Genomic DNA, 5,000 nt, shown 5'->3' on the forward strand with positions numbered 1-5,000 from the left:
CTTTTTGGAAAATTTTCACTTAGTATATAATAATTTTGCCAAAAAATAGAGTCAATGCCCGATTTCTGAATATTAGCAGGTTTGGGCCTGGTTAGTACATTGATGGGAGACTGCCTGGGAATACCAGGTGCTTTAAACTTTTTGGAAAATTTCATAAATTATATAATAATTTTGCCAAAAAAAAAAGAGTCAATGCCCAATCTCTGAATCTTAGCAGGCTTAGGTTTGGTTAGTACTTGGATGAGAGACCGGCTAGGAATACCAGGTGCTTTAAGCTTTTGGGTTTTCTTTCCTACTTATATAATGTACTGGCGATTAGATTGGCTGATCTCTAAATAGCCTTCTCTTTGCGGCAGTCTTCGCTTACGGCCATACCAACCTGGCTATGCCCGAACTCGTCTGATCTCGGTAGCTAAGCAGGTTTGGGCCTGGTTAGTACTTGGATGGGAGACCGCCTGGGAATACCAGGTGCTGTAAGCTTTTTGGAAATTTTTCAGTTAGTATATAATAATTCTGCCAAAAAATAGAGTCAATGCCGGTCTCTGAATATTAGCAGGTTTGGGTCTGGTTAGTACATGGATGGGAGACTGCCTGGGAATACCAGGTGCTTTAAACTTTTTGGAAAATTTTCACTTAGTATATAATAATTTTGCCAAAACATAGAGTCAATGCCCGATTTCTGAATATTAGCAGGTTTGGGCCTGGTTAGTACATGGATGGGACACTGCCTGGGAATACCAGGTGCTTTAAACTTTTTGGAAAATTTCACAAATTATATAATAATTTTGCAAAAAAAAAAGAAAAAAAAAAGAGTCAATGCCCAATCTCTGAATCTTAGCAGGCTTAGGTCTGGTTAGTACTTGGATGAGAGACCGGCTAGGAATACCAGGTGCTTTAAGCTTTTGGGTTTTCTTTCCTACTTATATAATGTACTGGCGATTAGATTGGCTGATCTCTAAATAGCCTTCTCTTTGCAGCAGTCTTCGCTTACGGCCATACCATCCTGGCTATACCCGATCTCGTCTGATCTCGGAAGCTAACCAGGTTTGGGCCTGGTTAGTACTTGGATGGGAGACCGCCTGGGAATATCAGGTGCTGTAAGCTTTTTGGAAATTTTCACTTAGTATATAATAATTTTGCCAAAAAATAGAGTCAATGCCCGATTTCTGAATATTAGCAGGTTTGGGCCTGGTTAGTACATTGATGGGAGACTGCCTGGGAATACCAGGTGCTTTAAACTTTTTTGGAAAATTTCAATAATTATATAATAATTTTGCCAAAAAAAAGAGTCAATGCCCAATCTCTGAATCTTAGCAGGCTTAGGTTTGGTTAGTACTTGGATGAGAGACCGGCTAGGAATACCAGGTGCTTTAAGCTTTTGGGTTTTCTTTCCTACTTATATAATGTACTGGCGATTAGATTGGCTGATCTCTAAATAGCCTTCTCTTTGCGGCAGTCTTCGCTTACGGCCATACCAACCTGGCTATGCCCGAACTCGTCTGATCTCGGTAGCTAAGCAGGTTTGGGCCCTGGTTAGTACTTGGATGGGAGACCGCCTGGGAATACCAGGTGCTGTAAGCTTTTGGAAATTTTCAGTTAGTATATAATAATTTTGCCAAAAAATAGAGTCAATGCCCCATTTCTGAATATTAGCAGGTTTGGGCCTGGTTAGTACATGGATGGGAGACTGCCTGGGAATACCAGGTGCTTTAAACTTTTTGGAAAATTTTCACTTAGTATATAATAATTTTGCCAAAAAATAGAGTCAATGCCCGATTTCTGAATATTAGCAGGTTTGGGCCTGGTTAGTACATGGATGGGAGACTGCCTGGGAATACCAGGTGCTTTAAACTTTTTGGAAAATTTCACAAATTATATAATAATTTTGCCAAAAAAAAAAAAAAAAAAGAGTCGATGCCCAATCTCTGAATCTTAGCAGGCTTAGGTCTGGTTAGTACTTGGATGAGAGACCGGCTAGGAATACCAGGTGCTTTAAGCTTTTGGGTTTTCTTTCCTACTTATATAATGTACTGGCGATTAGATTGGCTGATCTCTAAATAGCCTTCTCTTTGCGGCAGTCTTCGCTTACGGCCATACCAACCTGGCTATGCCCGATCTCGTCTGATCTCGGAAGCTAAGCAGGTTTGGGCCTGGTTAGTACTTGGATGGGAGACCGCCTGGGAATACCAGGTGCTGTAAGCTTTTTGGAAATTTTCAGTTAGTATATAATAATTCTGCCAAAAAATAGAGTCAATGCCGGTCTCTGAATATTAGCAGGTTTGGGTCTGGTTAGTACATGGATGGGAGACTGCCTGGGAATACCAGGTGCTTTAAACTTTTGGAAAATTTTCACTTAGTATATAATAATTTTGCCAAAACATAGAGTCAATGCCCGATTTCTGAATATTAGCAGGTTTGGGCCTGGTTAGTACATGGATGGGACACTGCCTGGGAATACCAGGGTGCTTTAAACTTTTTGGAAATTTCACAAATTATATAATAATTGTGCAAAAAAAAAAAGAACAAAAAAAAAGAGTCAATGCCCAATCTCTGAATCTTAGCAGGCTTAGGTCTGGTTAGTACTTGGATGAGAGACCGGCTAGGAATACCAGGTGCTTTAAGCTTTTGGGTTTTCTTTCCTACTTATATAATGTACTGGCGATTAGATTGGCTGATCTCTAAATAGCCTTCTCTTTGCGGCAGTCTTTGCTTACGGCCATACCAACCTGGCTATGCCCGATCTCGTCTGATCTCGGAAGCTAAGCAGGTTTGGGCCTGGTTAGTACTTGGATGGGAGACCGCCTGGGAATACCAGGTGCTGTAAGCTTTTTGGAAATTTTTCAGTTAGTATATAATAATTTTGCCAAAAATAGAGTCAATGCCGGTCTCTGAATATTAGCAGGTTTGGGTCTGGTTAGTACATGGATGGGAGACTGCCTGGGAATACCAGGTGCTTTAAACTTTTTGGAAAATTTTCACTTAGTATATAATAATTTTGCCAAAAAATAGAGTCAATGCCCGATTTCTGAATATTAGCAGGTTTGGGCCTGGTTAGTACATGGATGGGAGACTGCCTGGGAATACCAGGTGCTTTAAACTTTTTGGAAAATTTCACAAATTATATAATAATTTTGCAAAAAAAAAAAAAAAAAAAAAAAAGAGTCGATGCCCAATCTCTGAATCTTAGCAGGCTTAGGTCTGGTTAGTACTTGGATGAGAGACCGGCTAGGAATACCAGGTGCTTTAAGCTTTTGGGTTTTCTTTCCTACTTATATAATGTACTGGCGATTAGATTGGCTGATCTCTAAATAGCCTTCTCTTTGCAGCAGTCTTCGCTTACGGCCATACCATCCTGGCTATACCCGATCTCGTCTGATCTCGGAAGCTAACCAGGTTTGGGCCTGGTTAGTACTTGGATGGGAGACCGCCTGGGAATATCAGGTGCTGTAAGCTTTTTGGAAAATTTTCACTTAGTATATAATAATTTTGCCAAAAAATAGAGTCAATGCCCGATTTCTGAATATTAGCAGGTTTGGGCCTGGTTAGTACATTGATGGGAGACTGCCTGGGAATACCAGGTGCTTTAAACTTTTTGGAAAATTTCATAAATTATATAATAATTTTGCCAAAAAAAAAAGAGTCAATGCCCAATCTCTGAATCTTAGCAGGCTTAGGTTTGGTTAGTACTTGGATGAGAGACCGGCTAGGAATACCAGGTGCTTTAAGCTTTTGGGTTTTCTTTCCTACTTATATAATGTACTGGCGATTAGATTGGCTGATCTCTAAATAGCCTTCTCTTTGCGGCAGTCTTCGCTTACGGCCATACCAACCTGGCTATGCCCGAACTCGTCTGATCTCGGTAGCTAAGCAGGTTTGGGCCTGGTTAGTACTTGGATGGGAGACCGCCTGGGAATACCAGGTGCTGTAAGCTTTTTGGAAATTTTTCAGTTAGTATATAATAATTTTGCCAAAAAATAGAGTCAATGCCCCATTTCTGAATATTAGCAGGTTTGGGCCTGGTTAGTACATGGATGGGAGACTGCCTGGGAATACCAGGTGCTTTAAACTTTTTGGAAAATTTTCACTTAGTATATAATAATTTTGCCAAAAAATAGAGTCAATGCCCGATTTCTGAATATTAGCAGGTTTGGGCCTGGTTAGTACATGGATGGGACACTGCCTGGGAATACCAGGTGCTTTAAACTTTTTGGAAAATTTCACAAATTATATAATAATTTTGCAAAAAAAAAAAAGAAAAAAAAAAAAAAGAGTCAATGCCCAATCTCTGAATCTTAGCAGGCTTAGGTCTGGTTAGTACTTGGATGAGAGACCGGCTAGGAATACCAGGTGCTTTAAGCTTTTGGGTTTTCTTTCCTACTTATATAATGTACTGGCGATTAGATTGGCTGATCTCTAAATAGCCTTCTCTTTGCGGCAGTCTTCGCTTACGGCCATACCAACCTGGCTATGCCCGATCTCGTCTGATCTCGGAAGCTAAGCAGGTTTGGGCCTGGTTAGTACTTGGATGGGAGACCGCCTGGGAATACCAGGTGCTGTAAGCTTTTTGGAAATTTTTCAGTTAGTATATAATAATTCTGCCAAAAAATAGAGTCAATGCCGGTCTCTGAATATTAGCAGGTTTGGGTCTGGTTAGTACATGGATGGGAGACTGCCTGGGAATACCAGGTGCTTTAAACTTTTTGGAAAATTTTCACTTAGTATATAATAATTTTGCCAAAACATAGAGTCAATGCCCGATTTCTGAATATTAGCAGGTTTGGGCCTGGTTAGTACATGGATGGGACACTGCCTGGGAATACCAGGTGCTTTAAACTTTTTGGAAAATTTCACAAATTATATAATAATTGTGCAAAAAAAAAAAAGAACAAAAAAAAAGAGTCAATGCCCAATCTCTGAATCTTAGCAGGCTTAGGTCTGGTTAGTACTTGGATGAGAGACCGGCTAGGAATACCAGGTGCTTTAAGCTTTTGGGTTTTCTT

General features: G+C 40.2%; 9 non-coding genes across 9 annotated transcripts in view; all 9 read left to right on the forward strand.

The window, feature by feature from the left end:
• LOC113074735 (5S ribosomal RNA) overlaps nt 1–2 on the forward strand; it is a 119-nt gene extending 117 nt beyond the window's left edge. Inside the window, exon 1 of the ribosomal RNA XR_003280746.1 lies at nt 1–2. This exon is cut by the window's left edge and continues 117 nt beyond it. This is a non-coding gene — a ribosomal RNA (5S ribosomal RNA).
• A 359-nt stretch (nt 3–361) lies between these two features.
• On the forward strand, nt 362–480 carry LOC113074701 (5S ribosomal RNA). Its single transcript, XR_003280714.1, has one exon. It is a non-coding gene; the product is annotated as a 5S ribosomal RNA (ribosomal RNA).
• A 505-nt stretch (nt 481–985) lies between these two features.
• LOC113074736 (5S ribosomal RNA) lies at nt 986–1,104 on the forward strand. Its single transcript, XR_003280747.1, has one exon. It is a non-coding gene; the product is annotated as a 5S ribosomal RNA (ribosomal RNA).
• A 357-nt stretch (nt 1,105–1,461) lies between these two features.
• On the forward strand, nt 1,462–1,581 carry LOC113074749 (5S ribosomal RNA). Its single transcript, XR_003280759.1, has one exon. It is a non-coding gene; the product is annotated as a 5S ribosomal RNA (ribosomal RNA).
• A 502-nt stretch (nt 1,582–2,083) lies between these two features.
• LOC113074770 (5S ribosomal RNA) lies at nt 2,084–2,202 on the forward strand. The gene has a single exon (XR_003280775.1). It is a non-coding gene; the product is annotated as a 5S ribosomal RNA (ribosomal RNA).
• Nucleotides 2,203–2,708: 506 nt separating this feature from the next.
• On the forward strand, nt 2,709–2,827 carry LOC113074772 (5S ribosomal RNA). The gene has a single exon (XR_003280777.1). It is a non-coding gene; the product is annotated as a 5S ribosomal RNA (ribosomal RNA).
• Nucleotides 2,828–3,334: 507 nt separating this feature from the next.
• On the forward strand, nt 3,335–3,453 carry LOC113074737 (5S ribosomal RNA). The gene has a single exon (XR_003280748.1). It is a non-coding gene; the product is annotated as a 5S ribosomal RNA (ribosomal RNA).
• A 359-nt stretch (nt 3,454–3,812) lies between these two features.
• On the forward strand, nt 3,813–3,931 carry LOC113074702 (5S ribosomal RNA). Its single transcript, XR_003280715.1, has one exon. It is a non-coding gene; the product is annotated as a 5S ribosomal RNA (ribosomal RNA).
• A 512-nt stretch (nt 3,932–4,443) lies between these two features.
• LOC113074773 (5S ribosomal RNA) lies at nt 4,444–4,562 on the forward strand. Its single transcript, XR_003280778.1, has one exon. It is a non-coding gene; the product is annotated as a 5S ribosomal RNA (ribosomal RNA).
• The last annotated feature ends 438 nt before the right edge of the window (nt 4,563–5,000 follow it).

This window comes from Carassius auratus, unplaced genomic scaffold (genome assembly GCF_003368295.1).
Source record: "Carassius auratus strain Wakin unplaced genomic scaffold, ASM336829v1 scaf_tig00015406, whole genome shotgun sequence".
Lineage (NCBI taxonomy): Eukaryota > Metazoa > Chordata > Actinopteri > Cypriniformes > Cyprinidae > Carassius > Carassius auratus.